Source organism: Corapipo altera, unplaced genomic scaffold (genome assembly GCF_003945725.1).
Source record: "Corapipo altera isolate COAL_440 unplaced genomic scaffold, ASM394572v1 53, whole genome shotgun sequence".
Lineage (NCBI taxonomy): Eukaryota > Metazoa > Chordata > Aves > Passeriformes > Pipridae > Corapipo > Corapipo altera.
The window spans coordinates 10,073,921-10,092,789 of record NW_020884900.1 but is presented as its reverse complement, the minus strand read 5'-3'; the positions used below and the strand labels follow the sequence as shown (position 1 = coordinate 10,092,789).

Genomic DNA, 18,869 nt, shown 5'->3' with positions numbered 1-18,869 from the left:
AACCACTGAGTCAAGCACTGTCTTCTTTCTGCAGCACCTACAAAAAATGAAAAACGCAATCCAAAACATGCCCAAGATGCACAGCTGAGACCAGCACCTATTCAGTGGACTTCAAAACAAGATTCTGCTCTCAAAATGGGCTGTAAAACTAACTTTTAAGTACTTTTTGAGCCAAGCTGTCTCAGTTATGACAAAGTGAATACAATTTTTTATTGTCTTGTAACCAGAGTCAAGATTATAGGCTTTGTACTTCGCCTGTCGTTGCAGCAAGACTATTTTGAGCTGGCCCAAACCCTCAGAGTATCTGTGCAAGCTTAGTAACTGCACTGCAACTGCACAGGCTTAGCAGGACAGACTTCTTACCACACGTCGGCCATGATCACTCACAGGAGCAAGTTCAGTTTGCTCATTTGGCTACGTGGCCCTTGCAAAGCTATGAACAAGCAGAAAACACTGAAGCTGGTAACCACCCAGTTAGGACAAAACCAGATCTCTGGAGGCAGCTTCCCACTGTGCCAAACTCTAAAAAACTTATTAACATTGTATACCAGCTCATGTTAAACAAATGTTATACAAATGTTATAATAATGAGTAAATAAAATATTAAGAAAAAGAGTATATAATAAAAAAGTAAACCCAACATTCTAGCTTATCCCCTCAATTCATGCTGTTCGGTAGCAGCTTTCTTCAGGAACCAGGGAAGGCTCTGAGCTGCAGAGACAGGCTGAGCAGACAAGAGAGGCACGGGGCATCACTCCAGCAACACACCCCCAAAGCAAAGCTGGCCATGGTTCAGCATGTACTTCTGGCCTGAAGAAAGCTGAGGCTGTCCTTTGCCAGCACAGCACAGCACTCTACAAGACGTACCACACAAGATTTCAAGACCCTGTTCATCTCCATATTCCCTTGCTAAATCAATCATAAGGAAACATAACATCTCAACTTGCATCCTTTGTTCTCTGGCAAGGTCCCACTATCACAGTTCATTTGAAGGGAGGGGGGGGGAAATGTAACACCCCTCTCTTACTGCAGTCTCATGTCTCTCCAAACATTTTAGGCTATTGCTTGAACCCCCATTTCCAGGCACATGGTTGAATTAGAACAACCTGTTCAGGAAAAGAGATGCTTCCATTTAGCACTAGGTATGGCTGAAACCACCAACTAAGTATTTATCACACTATTAAATAAAAGCAGAAGTCTAGAATTTACTGTTCATTACTTCATTTCTAAAGAAACTTTCAAAACACTAAGCAAAGTCAATGCTTCAATGTGTGAATGTGTGTGATTTTAGAGAAGAGATTCCTCACCCCCAAGATCCTACCACCTCTTCTGGTGGTAGGGAGTAGATTAATGGTGTTAAGGGCAAATTGTCCCTTCCCATGCTGCAACATCTCTGAAAGCCCAAATGGTGAGAAACAGCTTTTAAATCCCTTATTTAAATATTTTTTCATAACAAGAAAAGAAGAAAGACAGACATGTCCAAGACAATGGGGTTTGGTGAAACTTTTCGCCCAGATGGCTTCTGACAGTGTGGCTCTTCCAGTGAAGAAACACAAGAATGATCCCATCGACTGATCTCATGGTTGTTCTCAGCTAGAGGGAAAGTTTTTAGAACTAGAGGCTTGAGAACACACTTTCTCCATGCAATGATGAAAGTATTTGCTAACTTCTACATGGATTAAATTATATTTAATTGCAGAGTTATCAATATTAGGACCTTCATTTACAGCTTAGACACCCCAAAAGATACTCAGCATTGCAAGTCACTTTAAATTCAATCTTGAAGGTGATGAAATAAAATAGAGGGATGGAAGGAGTTGCAATACCAAGTAACCATGAGGCTGGATGAAGAAAAGAATGAACAAGGTAGTGACCTCAAAGGTAAACATTCCTCACAGACGTCAGCTGCCGCACAACCAAAGAGGGGATGGTTTCCTCCTCTTGAGGATGTCTCTTCTTTTTGAGATTCTTAACTAGCCAGAAATACTGGACAGATTTATTTGCACACCTAGATGATAAAGTACAACTACAAAATGATAGATTTCCATTCATCTCTATTACCAAGAATTTTTTGACAGTACAAATGGGACAACAGAGGAAACAAAATTTCTGCTTTATGCATGCATTTTCTCAGTCTTGATTGCAATGCTGGGAGAAAGGGGTGGGGATGAGTCTGTAATGCTTTTCCTATCAAGCTTACACCCACTTGACACTCTTCCTCTTAAAGGAACAACTTAATTACCTGGCTCTGTGCTACTTGTGCCCACTGGGTGGAACCAGGAACTGACAGCACCTTACAGTGCCACTCATGCCCACAACAGACTCATACTGGTCTTCCTTCTTTTTTATTCTGCTATTGCACAATTCTCAGTCTCTCAAGTGCTGTAAAGTTACAACAAAGCTTTGAGGATCAGAGACCTTAGGCTAACTTCACAGAATCTTGCTGGAAAATATACTCAGAATTTACTAAGGTTAACATAAATGCTCTTTCAAACACCAATCCTTCCACTTAACTGATGCAAAGGTAATTATCCAAACGTTTGGCTAAAATTTGTTAGTAAAGACCATAGAAATGATCTTGGAGTGAAGACTAAAAACAAAAGTTTCGCCAAATCCACAGATGTACTATTTCAGAGAGTAGGGGTACACAAACCTGATTAAAGGTTTCCCAGAGGAAACAATAAAGGCCATTTGTGAGGGATCACCTCATGATAATGGAAAACAAAACTGAAAGGAGCAGACAGAACAGCAAGCAAACTAGCATAACAAAGATCTAATTTTGGTCACTAGCAAGGTATTTTTTCAGCTACCAACCACAATCCTGTAATCAGGACACTGATGGGTCAAATTGCCTTCTGGGAATAGAGCTGCCTGAAGTGGGCATGTTGGCATTACTGTAGACAGCTTACTGCTTCTACAGTTGTTGGAAGGAAAAAACTGAACAATTCTATGAAGAAAGAGTCTGTTCTTATACAGACTTTTCGAACCAATAAATAAACCATGAAATACGAAAACAATTATGTTCCTGTTATCTGCTCAGACCAGCAAGGGGCATGGAGAGACCACATTCTGCAGAAACACCCCCAAGTGAGACTCTGCAAGCTCCTGGGGTCAAGTATAGCTTCATACTGCATGAAAATACTCTTTACAGCAGATACAGTTCTCCAACTTCCTCATCCAAAATGCTCATGGGTTTTATAAGACTCCAGCGGACTGCCTCTTCAAACAGTGTAATGAAATCTTGCAAACACTTACCTAATCTGAATCATTTGATTTTAAGCCTGACAGTCAGCCAACTCTATTTAAAGAGCATCTTTCACAGTAAAAAAAAAAAAAACCACCAGCAGAAAGCCATTGGCTTTGAACTGCAGAAGGTTCAGTGATGGTGGAAGGGTGAAAATTTCTACCTTCTACCTCTCAGGCTCAAGGGAGCTTCTTCCCACATGCCTGTAGGTTCTCCCCCAAGGCTGCAAAGTCTTTTCTGCAGCCCTTCCTGAAAGAAGGACCTCAGCTGATAAACACCTGTGTTCTGTGCAAACTTACAACCATGTAGACTTTTGTTCAGAATTGTCACTTATCCTATAGAGCTATTGGGACAGTAGGGTAGCTGTGTCCAGAGTTTCATAAAGCAGTTAAGAAGACTCAAAGTATTCAGCTGGCTTTCAAATAATAAGAAAAGCTATTAATACCCATCCAGTAAAGAGCTCTAATACAACATGACAATTATTCAAAGGCAAATTACAAATAAAATAAATAAATAAAAAGGTCAAACACACAGGTCTACTTATCTAAAGCCAGCATTATGGCCTTTTCTGATCAACAATAACTTAGCCTGCAAGATGATCTAGAAGCTTCTGGAGTAAAGCATCTCTTCTTAGACACTGTAATTTATAAAATCACGGTTTGGGATAATTGAGTAATAAAGGGCTTCTGTCAGAAGACAAATAATGAGAAAGTGGAGGCCAGAACTAGAGATGCAAATGTCACATTATTTACTTTGTGTGGGGCTTATTGCCAAAACACACTTTACTCCCTGGATAAAACTTCTACTCATATCAAAAGCATGATATTAATAACCACTTCTCTCATCCACCACAGTACTTTCAGCACATGCATTTGCTGTGAAGGTTACAGGGAATGGAGGCACACAAACCCACAGCCTACTTCCAAAAACCTTTGGAATCAGCAGCCCCCCTTTATATTACACAGCCCTGCTATCTCAGCAACTTTTCTCTGAGAGTTGAAGAAGGAAAGAACATACGTAAAATTAACAAAGTCTGCCCAACCTTAAGGAAATTCAAACCCTTTCAAAACAATTTGCACTCCCTTCAGATCTCCCCTTCACAGTTGTGCAGCTCTTTTAAGACTGCCGTACATGATAATAAAAGTTGCATCTTAACACACCTGGATTTCCAAAGTGCTTATCCTCAAGTTTGGTATTACTTTCTACATGAAATCTAAGTTTATTCTCCCAAGCCTGTATTTAAAAAACACCCTATGTTCCCTTAGACCTGGTGCTAGACATTTCACAAGAAGGAAGGGGGGGTGAAGCCAGCTTTTCATCCCACTCCACATGGAACTTGTGGAGTTTAGATAAATGGGAAAAAACACGGCAGCTTCAAATGTTATGCAAGTGTTCAAAAGCAGTTAAACATCACCAATCAATCCTGTATAACACAGAAAATCATGACAAATAGGAACAGGGCAGCTGTCAACCATATGGTGAAATGGAAGGTTCTAGTTTGATTCTAGAGAACACTCAGCTGCCAGTTATTCCCTTTTCAAACTTCACCTTGGCTTTCCAAAGAGAGCTGCAAGATGAATTCAGTATTGGATTCAGCCTCCAGATATAAACATTTTGACTGCAAAATTCTGTATTATATAGCCATGAGCTACTGCAAAAAGATTTCAAGGCCCTTTCTCCTACGGCATCTTATCAACAAAAAAATAAATCTCATCTCTCTTCCTATAATACCACTGACCCGAGAAAACAAAAGTTTTCCACTTTGGTTTGTAAATTCCAGCCCAACAATGACTTAAGAGTTCCTAGAAGCTTTAAGTAGTCAGTAGTATCCAACAACACAAGGTTTATTGACTGGTAACTTTTTAAATTCTAAATCCTGCTGCCATTCTTTCCTGACCTTGCAGATTTTCACTGCTGAACAGAAAAATTCTTCCTCTTCTGGAACTGTAACTGCTACCTTGTTATAACTATGAGTTCTCCTGTCAATCTTCACACCCCATTCCTAGCTTAAAACAGAAATCAGTAGCTATCAACTCCCAAATCATAATCTTTACATTACAGCACCACAAACCCCTGTTTCATTAAATTCTATTTATTATACCTTAAGTTCAGTTAAGTTTGGAACAACTGAATGTGTTAATACACAAATATCCATATAGAATAACAACCATGAGTAAACAAGAAATGGATTTTGCAAGAAAACTAACGAACAGAACAAGTCAGGCACCATCAGTACTTTGATTTCAAAGGAAACAATGCAGATTAAGCAAAGGCAGCAACACATTGAGAGCAGCAATAGACTTTGACCAAATAGATGGAGAGTTTTTGGGTGGGAAAAATAGGTCTCTCCATTGATATGTTCAGAATCTCAAATACTGTTGTGCCCAGGTAGTGCTCAAGAGAAAAGATGACACCCAGAGCAGATATCAGTTTCTTGAACACGTGCACTTAATGGACTTTTTGATACCACTGCCTAGTGAAAACCTCCCCAAAGGGTGGGCAAGCAATCCCACCTCACTTGTGATCAACAGCTGGGGCCAGACAATGTATTTGTTAGTACCATAAAAGCATTTATTCCCTCCCTCTTTTCTCTTAGCTCAGTATAGTATTCGGTCTTAAAAGAATAGTTTTAGATTATTCTCAAACTATTAATTCACTGTATTTTGTGTTTTATCTATACCACCATTACCACATATCAGGACAGCTTGCAGCTCTCATGTTCTTGACAGACTAATAACATACCAAGTTGCAAAACTAAAGCAGTTCAGAGGAACTCATATAAACAGAGAGTAAAGAAAGAGCGAGCAGCAGTTTATGGTGCTTGTGCTGGGTCCCAGTATTAGACACTTACATAATTTTTTCCTCTGTTTTGCTAAAACTGACAAGCAGAAGGAGCACTGCTACACTGCAGAACATTATACAGATTCATACTTCACATAAAAATATAAAACCATGCACCCAGCATCCACAACATGCTGATTATTTCTCTTTTTTTAAGCAATCATCTGTGCTGTATAGTTATAAATAACACTTCAGCAGAATCACGAGTGTGCACAAGCACACATAAGCTGAGTTTAAGATCATTACTATTTAGTTTTAGAGGAAGAAGTATAACTAATAGGAACAGGGAAACTCGTTTTTGCTTCATTTGGCTTTGGATACAGAAGCATTTTGCCGCAAAACCCACAGAAGACTTCCAAACCTGAGCAGGAAAAACATTTCCACATACCACAAGAAAAAGCTTACTGAATCAAAACATTCCATATCCGACAGCAGTTAACAGCATATGGAAAGAGTAAAACAAACAAACAGGTTGGGAGAAACATACCATGACACCATACACCTCACTAACAACAGGAACAGACAAGCAGGGGGAGCAGAACTCTAAGCCTCATTTCTTGTTTTCTATACAACCAGGAGACCAGCAAAAGAAAACATCTGACTGAGGCATTTAAGGAAATTATAGAGGAAAAGACTCTCTCTGCAAGTTGGTGAGCTGGGTCTTTTCCTTTTCTAAACAGGGAGCAAATAGACATGATCAAACCTCGGAATTTTACATCCCAAACTAGCAAATAAAAGTGTTTGTCATAGGCTGCCACCGTGTCCCTGTGGCTCCTGCACTTCAAGACCTGACCTGGCCAACTGGTCCACTGCTGGCTGAGCCAAGAGCCATGGACACACTGTGCCTCTCCCCAGCTGCAGACCCATCCCATCACACAATCTCACCAAGTAAAGAGCCATTTTACTGGGCTCTGTGTGTTTTAAAGAAGAGGGTAATGACAACTGAACTCATAACAGTCCTGAACTTGCAGCTAACCAGTAATTACAGGAAAGGAGCCCTTGTATAACAGGATGTGCAGCTAACTCCATTACCTGAAATTTTACTGTCACTGAGAAGCCCCTTACAAATGGACAAATTGCTGAAATTCTTCTGGTATAACACATCTTCTGAAAGATGTACTAGAACAAACATTTTGGAGAACAAAACCACTCTGATATCTGTTAATCAAGCAGTTGCAATAAAAGTCTTCAAACCAAGTTTAACCTAGTTCACCATGTGAAAGTTGGAGTAAATGGCTATAACAGTCAAAAGATACCTTGACTATCATAGAATCTTAGAATCATAGAATAGATTGGGTTGGAAAAGACCTCCAAGATCATCAAGTCCAACCCCTGATCCAACTCCAATTACTATATCATGGCACTAAGGGCCACGTCCAATCTCTTTTTAAAAACCTCCAGGGATGGTGAATCCACCACCTCTCTGGGTAGGCCGTTCCAATGCCTGATAACCCTCTCTGTAAAGAATTTCTTCCTATCATACACAGTATATTCATCAAACACATTTCAGAAACTCAAATATTAGAGAATACACACAGTATACAAAGATGGAAACTTCACATGGCAAAGCAGATTGTATAAGTAAGTTTTCTGAAACACAGATCTTTCATTTTATGTTAGAACTAATAGTAAGGTGAAGCGATGAGATTTGCACACTAATTTTCACAAAACTCTGGCCTCTTTGAATTTAAAGTCTGAACTCAAATTTCTAAATTACAATTCAAAGATACTGGTTCTCTAAGTCTTACCAGATGCTACCATAAGAAACTACTTCCATATTGATTTAAAGAGCTTATAAAACTCTTCCCAAGATTTTAAGGTATTAAAATCTGTAAAGAATTTGCTGAGGGAAAAAAAAAACCAAACAAAATGCTGTTCATTTTATAAAAAGCAGAAACAATGACACAATTACCTTGTATTAAAAACAGGCTTATGGAGATGATGTTATTGTTTTCATTCAGAAAGGTTATTTCATTTTCACCAGAAAAGTACCGTGAAACTACCAAATGCAAAAGGGATTATTTTGTGTCCTGCTGTGGCCTGGAGAGATCCACAAAGCATGAAAGAGACTCTTGTTGAGCACAGGCAGGCTCTGTCCTAATGGGTCACAGAAGCAGAAGCTGTGCAAATGCAGTATAATGCAAGCTGAACAGACCAGTTGGGTGTTGGGGTAAGAAAAAGAAGAATGATGTCAACAGCTTTGATTTATTTTTTCTCTGCCTGGTGATAAAATGACCCTACTGAGTGGCACCAGAAGCTCCCTACAAAAAAAAAACCAAAAAACCAAAACAGGAAGCACTCAAGAGCAAGTATATACCCTGGAAGGAGTCCTTCTGCATAACTTGCAGATTGCTCATTGCCAGAGAAACATCATGAAAAGGTAAGTCACAAGAGGTTTTTTTGCAACTGGAAGAAACCTGTTAAAAATGAAATTAAAACAGAATTATTAAGGTGCCCAGGAAGTTATAATACATTTAACAAACATGTGGAAACACCCTTAATAGAACTTGTTGCTGTTGTTATTTTAAAACAGAATGAAAAGGAGTAAATTTAAGCATATGTACAGATGCCTCCATATACAAAAACAAGGCCTGACCTGACAGCACTGCAAATTACCCAGCCAACAACAAATGTTAAAGCCACTAAATTCAACACTGAAAGAGTAGCTACAGAAAACTGCAGTCTAGCTCAACATCACAATAGGATTTCAGCCTCTAAATAAAAGGATGCTTACTTCAGAGATTTCATTTAATTCCTTTCAGTTTCAATGTTGCTGTGGGTCTGAGCTCTACAGAAAAGCAAGCAGCTACTTCTGTTACTCTCCCAAATCTCATCCTGCACCGATGGCCAAAATCACTTGTGAAACTAAACACATGTGCCTGGCAAAAACCACATACACAAAGGATTACACAGCTCCTGGCTTAGTCCAGCACAGAACACATGAAATTTAGAAAGCACACTATCCTAAATTCATATGTTCTATTCTGTGTACTCAGTTCACCATCTTTTCCCTGAAGAGAAAAATGCCCAGCCTACAATGATGTGTGTCACCTCTAAAGCAAAGTGCCTCAGGGAACAGGGCTGGAGTACAGAGAAGTTTTGGGGAAAGGTCTCGGGCAAGAGACAATCACAGCTCTAGGGGTTCTTCTGCTCCATCACACGCAACAGGGAATGGGAAAGTAACTGGGTCTCGGGATGACACTGTTTATGTAAGCATTTGGTTTCTGGCTTCTAATTATGTCTGTGATTCTCAGGAGTGTGGCTGTGCCACGCATCACCCTTGGGGGCACGGGTACGGCCCCATCCTCCCTCTTGGGGAGATACCAAGGGTGTTCAAAGATGAAGGCTCCAGGGACTGCAGGGCATGGCTGATCTCAGACATAACATTTCTGGTAAGACATCTGGGGTCACTCAGTGACTGACTGGCTGGGAAGCTGAGATACAGGTGGTAACAAAGTTGCACACAAGCTTAGTTCCATTTTGTTTTCCCTAGGTTTTTTTCAATCTTCCCTTTTTAAAAAAGCAAAATTTCTAGTACTATTTAAGTAAAATATGGCTTTTGTGATGTTAAAATCCTTTCAGACTTTTAGGAACTCACCACAGGAGAAGGGTTAGACATGTCTACCTCAAATCCTGTGGAGAACTCCACATCCTGCCATAGCAATGCAAAATAGTCTCTAAGGCTTGCTTCTTCCTATGGACTCCAGTACAGATTACAAAGTCATCCCCCACACCAGGATCCACTAGAGCTGGTCACAGGGTAGTCTTCACCTTCCACTTGTACAGCAGTCACATGCCACATGCTGCCCACACCTTCTCTTGCCAAATCCTCTAAGTGCAAGAGCTGCTGATATTGCTCCAGGCTCGAGTCTACAACCATTGTAATGCTGTACAATAGAACTTGTTTTCCCCAGAATTCCCTAGACAATGCTGGCAACACAAGAAGCGCTGAAGAGATGCAACTGTTGCATCAGCAACTTGGTGCACAAACATAGACCCAGAACACCAGCAAGGCAATAAAAGGACAAAAGCAAACACCTTCGTGTTTAAAGTCCTCTCCCTCAGAATAACCAGGCTTCAAGGAACAATCACCTGACATCTGAGAAAGCAACATCTGTGACAGCTATCGTTATCAAGAAGAGTTACTACACCACAATGGTATTTTCAGTCACGTCATTACACCACGATAAATGTCGAGAAATCATTTACAAATTTTTTTTCAGTACTAGAAGAAAGCATTCAGACATTACTATAATTATTATTATCATCCCTTGCTTAACCAGCATTACAACAAGTCACACTTCCTTATACACACACCTGTAAGGGAAACAGGAAAAAATAAGAATTTTTTTATCTAGATTAAGAGTCTGTGCATCCTTCCTCTGTGATTAAGAAAATAAAATAAATCATACACATATGTGTGTGCACACATGCAACTAAGTGGCTGATCTGGAAAAATCTTACATTTCTAGTCAAGTGGAACTGAAGTCACTCTATTTGAAGCTTAACTACTCTGAGCTTGAGCCAAAATGTGTGGTGCTATATATTTTTTCTTTGCTAAACTAGAAGGAAGTTTTTCTGGCTTTTTGGCATTCTCATTTTTTCCCAGTTCACCTAATTTCTTCAATTCCAACATACTCTGGTGACCCAGGTACTCAACAATTTAGGGCAGCAATAGTAACTCACATCCTCTTGTGAAATCAAGTACATGAGAAGCTTCAGATAAAATCTATATTAATAGGCATGGAATTCCACATTGGTTAAAAAGACTATTATTATGATCCAGAACATCAGAACCCGAAAAGATAGAACTGGAAAATGGATGAAATGACATGGCTGTGACACACTGTTCTTTGGAAGAAGTAATCTGGTCTCACATCTTATATCTGTGAAAATTCCTAGGAGAAACAGCAACTGATTAACATCAGTTGGCTCACAGTGGAATCAAAAACTGTGGTATTGCAAAACTTTCTTTGAAATGCATTTGTTCCAGCTCTCTTCATTTTGCTTTTTGATTATGTTTATAATTATTCAGAAGGGTAGTCTGAGCATAAATTTCTCTAACACATTGCTTTGACTATATCCCATTATTCCCCCTTCCCATGGTATGTCAGTCTCCCTACATTCCTTTCTAAGGGTCTTTGACTCTAGCATAATATTGACTTTCCCATCTGTAAGTGCATTATTAAATCCTTCCCCAAAAGTTGATGGTGCCAGCCTTCACCAGCCATTAGTTACATTATAAAGCAAGTGCTTCTGTTTTCCCTCCCTCAGAGAACATGGAAACATACCAAAACCATCTACAAAACTATCTGGTTATCCTCCAAATCACTCCTTTCCTGCCAAGCACGGAGAAGCTCAGCAGCAAAGCAGCAGGTGTGCCAAAACCATTGTTCATCCTGACAGCCACCACAGTCTGCTTCCTTCGCTCCTCAGGCTGTTTGTCGTGTTTCTCTGGCCTTAAACGGAGAACTCTTTAACCTGGAATTATCCTGTTTGGGTTTATAAGACAACTAAAACTTTGAGACCACTGTCACGAGTTATGCCTATGGGCATAACTACATTATAAATTAACAATTTCAGAAAACTCCTGTATGTCCACTGCACCACTTCTCTGTCAAAAAAAACAAGAGGTTTCTTAACGGTCAATTAAAAAAAAAAAAAAAAAAAAAAAACCAAAAATCTCTCCAACCCCCAAAAATTTAAAAAAAAAAAAAAAAAGATTTAAAGGAAAAAAAAAAAAAAAAAAAAAAAAAAAAAGCCTAAAGCTTCTCTAACTCCACAAAGTTCAAATGTACTAGAAGAAGGACATAAAGGACATATCTCAGACAGGCATCATCTGAGAGTAACCCTATTAAATAACTAAAGGAAGCCAAAATCTCAGGGCTAACACTGCAGTGAAGAGGGTACTTCTCTCTCTCCATGCAAGTGCTCTGGGGAGGGTACTTCACACTTAGGCTCACAGAAACAAACTCAGCCCACAACATTAGCACTTTTGGAAGGATGGCAGGAGGGGAGGAGAGTGCTTACTTTATTTGCTACTGGGTTAGTAACCTGGATCAGCTTATCAAGAAGTTAGGGCAAGGAGTGGGGCTTCCTCTTCCAGGTATGGATCAGATAAACCTTGCCTCTGCAGACTGTGATCAATACCTTTGTAATCCTGGTCTATTTTAAGCTGCCTGAGAATTTATTCCTTAAAAAAAAATTGGAATGCATTTGAACAAGCAGAACGTTTATTATACTGAATGTTGAGTACTGAACACATACACAGATTAGTCCCCCCTCATCTCCTCTGATGACAAACTCTAAAACCAGAGTTATCATTTTGTGGAACTAAAACCTTTGCTTAGTGACATCAAATGTATCAAAATAGTGTGAAGTTTTGGGGTTTTGTTCCTAAATCTATAGATTTAAATAAAGATGCACTTCTTGCTAAGCTGCAGCAGTGAGAAGTATGGAATATAGTGATAGACTTCCAATAGTCACAAAAAAATTACTAATTTTGGAAACAAGACACTTTACAGAAGACAGGGGAGCAGGAAACCAGTTGAAGCAAGTTGACTTTTATAAATCAAAACATGAAAATAACAGAAAAGCTCTATCTACATTTAGTACCTCATTTCATTATCATAGAATTTAACGAATAGAAGGAAGGAAGACCACATCTAACTTACCAAAAAAACAGTCTAGCGAGCTTCTGACTAGGTAATACTTACACTGTAAAGTAAGTGAGACTGGAAACGAACTGCCAACATCCCTTCCAGCTGCGACAATCATTAAGGTGAGAAGAGACTGTGACTCGTTTTATCTTCAAATTTATCACACATACTATTAGATAGAAGAACCTACGGTATGGTGGACGAGAGGCAGCTTATGGCTTAGAAAGTGCCTCTGCACAGAGGTAGAACATCATAAATAAAAATGTGCACATATGAAACACCACTTAAGAGCAGGACTGGAATACTGAAAAGAAAACTCTTAACAAACTGAAGCAATACTCTTTCTCTGCATCTTAGAAGCAAAGGCAAGCCACACTGAAAAGCAGAAATTTCTACCTTTCAATACCATATGTAGGAGAGAATTCCTATGACAACCTGGATTCAATTAAAAAAAAGTCATGTCACAGCAGTGGTGACACTGAATTAAAACAACAGATTTAAAAATCAGAAAGACCTACCTTCAGAAGCCACTTTCTGTTTATTGTGTGAACTCCACACTGGTATTGCAACAAAAGCTGGATATCAGAGTGAGTTGGGAAAACTCTCAGAGCACTCACTGCTAAAGTAACTGCTCTGAGTAATACTTGCACAGAGAAATTATTTAAGGGAGGAGGAAAGAGCCAGAATAGCGTGGGAGGGGACAACCTGCTGCTTCAAACAATAGGAAGCTGTTAAAACAAAAAACAAGGGCCTCCCTCAGCACAGGAAAGTCTCATTCGAAAAGCGCTGCCCCGCTGCCACCTACCAGGCAGGCAGCTCTGACAACAGAGATAAGGCCCGAGGCCCTGCCCCGCTCACCGACAACTCCCTTTGGAAACAGGGCCAGGCAAGACGCAGGAAGGTTTTCCAAACACTTTTATAAAACAGACCTGACTGGGGGAAGACAAGGCTGCAAGGGGTGACTTCATTTTACAGCAGCAGCCTGCCTGTGTGAGGCAGGGTTGCCCTCAGTGTGACAAGTGATCTGGAGAGGTTCCTGTAAACTCTTCAGTTAAACATGAAGGATGTTTTCTCATAGGAGAGATTGATAACCAGGAGTGACACGTAACCATTTAACAGAAAAAAAAATGGAAAGAACTCAAAAGATGGCTTCAGTTTTGATCCCTCAGTGTAGAGCCCTGCAGTTGCAATGCAAATTTAAAAGCAGTTTTTCAAAGCACCATTATTGCAGGACAATTCCTGGAACCATCCCCTGTGGTTCAAAGCCATTGATACTGATCAAGGAAAAAAGAAGTTTGTTCAGAAAAACGGCTTCCTATCCCCAGCATTTCTACATAATTATTCCCAGATGCTCTTACAGCACAGCTTCAGGACACTGGTGCCGTCCACATTCAGCATCAATTTGTTCTTTTAACGTGGTCACGTTCAGGGCATGCACAGGGAGAGTTACTGTATGTCCAAGACCAAAATAACTCTAAAGAAAACTTTGGTTATGTTACAAAAAACTCCAGTGCACACCATTGTCTTTCTGCTCTATCACAATGTAATGCTAACAGAATCAGACTGAAAATATAACGCTTTGGACCATACAAGGTATTGAAGATACTATCCCCACCGGGACCATTTACCTAATAGGAACAAACAATGCAAAAAGGAAGCCGTTGAAATACAATTAAATCAGTTCTCCTTAAGAACAATTCAGTCCTCCAGGACAGAAGGGGCTGAGCCAAGCTTTAACTATGTCTTTCCATAATGACAGACTTTTGGAGAGACAAAAATAGGAGAACAAGAAAGGAAAAATACAGCAAAGGCACAATACCCTAAGCAGTGTTTTACCTCAGGATGCTTCTACATAGCTTTTTTTTCCAAGATTTAGTGTGTGCAAATTTCAAATAAAATAATTTTCTAAAGTGCACTAACAGTGGCAAAAATTTGAAGGAAAAACAGACCAATGTTCAGTCATCATGCTGGGCTCAAAACCTGCTCCACAGTTGTGTGTGGTTAAAACAGCATGTTAACTCTGTAGCACTCTTTCCTCAAACAGCTTGTTTCAAGGAAGCCAAGACACTTAAAAACAGTTTGCAACACCAACACAGACTTTTTCCAGGCAAAAGCATATGCCAATCATCATTTTTAGCATATAAAAACAGTGACCAAGGCTTCCTTGTGTCTCATGCTATTACCTGGATCTGCAGGTTTTCTTTCAAAAAGCTGTACAAGTCTTATCAGAAGTTAGTAAATCCATTGTTCAAGCTCAACGACCGGAGTTTGGCAAGAGCCCTGGGAGAGAAAACACTGGTCTCTACACTACCTTAGTCCTCCTCATTCCAAAGGGCAAAGCATTTGCCTTTCCTCCTCAGATAAAAAGACCATGTAGATCTCCCATGACTCCACTGACTTCCTTGCTGAGGTGATGCTCATGAAATGGCAGAAGCATCCAAATCAATAATACCAAGAGTTTTGTAATACTGGTATTTACAAATTCCTATTTGCTTCAGCCTCAGTTTCCCTAGTTCCAGAACTCCTTCTCAGCTTTTTGATAAAATGCTTCAGGTGATCACACATACTTGAGTAACTACTAGAAATATGGATCAAATTGTGGACGTCTTTCAAATACCTGCTTTATCATAATTTTGCACATGGATAGTGGAGACAGTTACAAGTCTACACAACATCCAGTTCTTCAATACTTCATTGCATGAAGAAAGCATGAAAACTATTTTTAAATGCTCTCATTAAGGAAAGATCAGTTCTGCTTCCATCACACCTAAAATTAAAACTTTTTAAAATCATACAGCAGCAAAGGACAGGTAAGGGTTTTACTACTAAAACAAACCCCTTTGCATCGGACAGAAAATAAGATTTTGCTCCGCCTTGATGAGGGTCAAACTATTCAAATAGTAAGCAGGGCTCCACACCCTGAAGAGAAGCAAGGGGACACATCCCCAACCTAAGCACAATGGCACTGCTGCACTTACTCAAGAGAGTTTTGCCAAACATACCAGCTAAGAATCTGACTCACTGCCACCAAACTAAGAAAGAATTCAGAGCAATTACCACATTTTTGCACAGAACAGGAAGAATAAAAAAAAAAAAAAGGCATTTCAATTCTTCTAACATTTCATCTAAATTAGGACAGCACAACAACCCTCAAGGAGTTCTGGTCAAGTACTGCAACCCCTAGGGCTACTGAGACCGACAACAATGCTAGCAATTACAGAGCCATCCACAAAGCTACCTCAGACTGAAATGAGGGAGGAAAACCAGGCAAACTAAAGCAACAGAGACAAGCCCAAAATCTCTCTGCCTTCCTTGCTTTTCTGCTTTGGGTCAGAGATCAGCAATCTGAGAAGCAAATGTATTTGAAAATCTATTAGAAGCCTGTACGCCGACAGCATAACGCTCATGGATGGCAAGATAACGAGATTGCCAAGGAAAATGACAAAAGCATAAGTCAGAAAAAAATTGAAGAAACAAAGTATAGATGGCAGAGCTGAAATAACCATCCTCTTAATACTGAGAACAGTTCTTTTCCCAGTGTCTGCAGAATCATGTGATTTCAGCTTCCTTCTGCTGTTGCAGATCCTGTAGCTTCTTATCCAGCAAAGGCTATGCTAGCTCTTCCCTTCACCTTCGAATAATTTTCCACCACAGCACTCCTACTCATAGAGCTGTAAATGTCAGCACATTTAGTACAGTTTAAATACCATAAGTTTGTCTACATGGAGAAGTTTGTCAGGAATAAATGCTACATGGTGAAGATGTAGTTTCTTCACTGCCAACAAAGAAGCTGGTTGCAGAAGTTCCTGCCCACCTTTCACAGAATCAGTTCTTCCTGTTCTCATCTGATGCTCTGTTCTGCAGATGGCAGCCTGTGTAGGACCACATTACAAACTGCCTCATGAAAACCATCTGGGTTAAAAAAAAAAAAAACAAAAACAACAACCTGAAAATAAAAGTATGAAGTGGGCTACTTTTATAATTTCAGTTATTCAGAATACAGAGCAGTCCTGCAGTATGCAGTTGTAACTGGCACAACACAACACAGACCAGCAAACTACAGGGGGTACAGGAGCACAGACACAGTAGTTACAGCAGCTCCTTTATGAGCTTTGCCATCAAAGCCAAGACACCCTGTAGATGTACTAGTAGATCCATTAATTCCTTGCACAGGTAACTTACAGCATGTTTTATGATACAGCTGTGCCAGTGTGACAGCTGCTACCAGGGTGGATCTGTTCACTGTCATGTGCTCCTTCTGCTCCCCTTATGTTAACACTGGTAAGTTTGCAAAATGACCTATTATAGGGCAGTAAGTTGGCAAAAAACAACTCTACCAATGGAAATATTTTTTTTCCCATCAGCTATCTCTCTCAGAATGCAGAAAAGCAGGCCTGGTGAGCAGTGCTTCTTGACAGTGGCCTGAAGTTAGATCCTCCTACCCAGATAACAAAGCTGCCCCTCCATCTGCAGTCAGATGCCTGTGCGGCAATCACAGACTAAAGGTGCCGTTTCATTTAACTGTGGGAAACACCAGACTCTGTCAGTGTGTTTACTTTCCCCAGCTTCATGCTCCCACTGCTGCCGAGCATTGCACTGAGCTGTGAGCCGTTTGCATGAGCCACTTCAACCAAGAACACACAGCTGAACAAGGAGACAGCAGGAGCACCCAGGCAAGACCCAGCCACCCGCCCTGCCCTGAAGCAGCCAGAGTGAAACTGCTGTAGGTGAACACACTGCACTCCAGGAAAGATCAGTTCAAAACAACTGCTGCAAAGTAAACCCCCTGTTTAATCTTTTCTAGCCTCTTTCCTTTAAGTAAGTACATTTTTTTAGGACAGTGGTTTGGAACTGTCATGGTTTGAGAGCCCCAAAATCCATACTTACAGTATGCCTCCCCTGGACTTTTAAGAAGTCTGAAAACAGATGTTTGCCCCCTTCACTGAAAACCTTTGAGAACAAAAAAGTTATGTGGATACAAACCAGTGACCAGCAACAATTTCTGTTTTGCAGGGTGAAGAGGGTGGAGAAGGTGGGTTGAGAAAAAGAAGTTCATATTCTCACATCGGCAGTGCAATTTGCAAGAGGAGGGGGGAAAAAGCCAATAAAAAAGAAAATAATCTAACAAACTTTAAGGCAATGTGCTCAAACGTACTGGGCAAATACATGTGCTGTACTGAGCTGACCTTCTCCTCATGGTAAGACAACTTGAATACAGTCTGGGGAGGCAGGAAGCACATCAAAATCTTGATTTTACTTTGTCTACACAGTTTACTTTGGGAGAGTGGACACAGTCTTAAAGCCAAATGGACCCATATAACAAAAACTAACAAAAATTCATACTGTTTTTTCTCTTACCATCTGAGCTACTCTTTTATTAAAATCAGGTAAACTGGAGCTATTCAAGTAGCTTGTAAATTACAAGATGAGCAAAAATCTTTTTTTGACATTTCTCAGTATTTCTAAATAACAACCAAGCATTGCTGTATCAGTAGTTATCAAAAGAGAATCAGATAATTCTCAGATGAGCCTCTAATGTGAGGCCAGAGTTTTTATGGGCTCCACTTTCCTTCAGCCTCCCAACTGTGTATTCTCATCCTTGCGCAGTCCTTTCCAACACAGCAACACAACAACCAGTTCAGGGCAAACAGCAACCAGGTGAAAGAGAAGCCAAGTCAGTCTGAAGTCAGAGCTGTTCCTAAACGATCCCTACATAGCCCCACAAGTATTTTTTGTGGGGGAGTGGCTTGCAGTGGTAGTACCAGTTAAATTATTTGAGAAGATGTGGTCTAAACTAAAATCTAAACTTGTTTTAAAAAGCAGCTTAGGAGCAATGAAGCGGAAAACATTCCTTTGTATACAAAGCCCAGACTTTGGCTATCAAGAGTACTATTGCTGTAATTTCATTCTGAACCTTATGCTTTGACAAATGAATCTGGTTCATTTGTACCCTTAAGAGCAGAAAGTTGGTAGACACGCTCAATATTTTCCAATTCACTGAAAAAGCTGTCGTCTTTCTCATGTGTATGTGCTACAAAGCAGAGCGCTCCTCACTGAAACCAGTCTTTATTTTGGCTTATGATTCAAACAACAACAAAAAAAGTCCTGGGAGAAAACGAAAGCAT

General features: G+C 40.0%; 1 protein-coding gene across 10 annotated transcripts in view; it reads right to left on the bottom strand.

Annotated features, from left to right (window-relative positions):
• USP54 (ubiquitin specific peptidase 54) overlaps positions 1-18,869 on the bottom strand; it is a 96,231-nt gene that overhangs the window by 51,643 nt on the left and 25,719 nt on the right. Inside the window, exon 1 of one of the 10 annotated variants that reach the window (XM_027649384.1) lies at positions 13,263-13,375. The exons of the other annotated variants lie outside the window; for them this stretch is intronic. The gene's annotated coding sequence lies outside the window, so the exon portion shown is untranslated. Of the gene's footprint in view, positions 1-13,262; positions 13,376-18,869 lie in introns of those variants that run through there. 10 annotated transcript variants of the gene reach the window in all.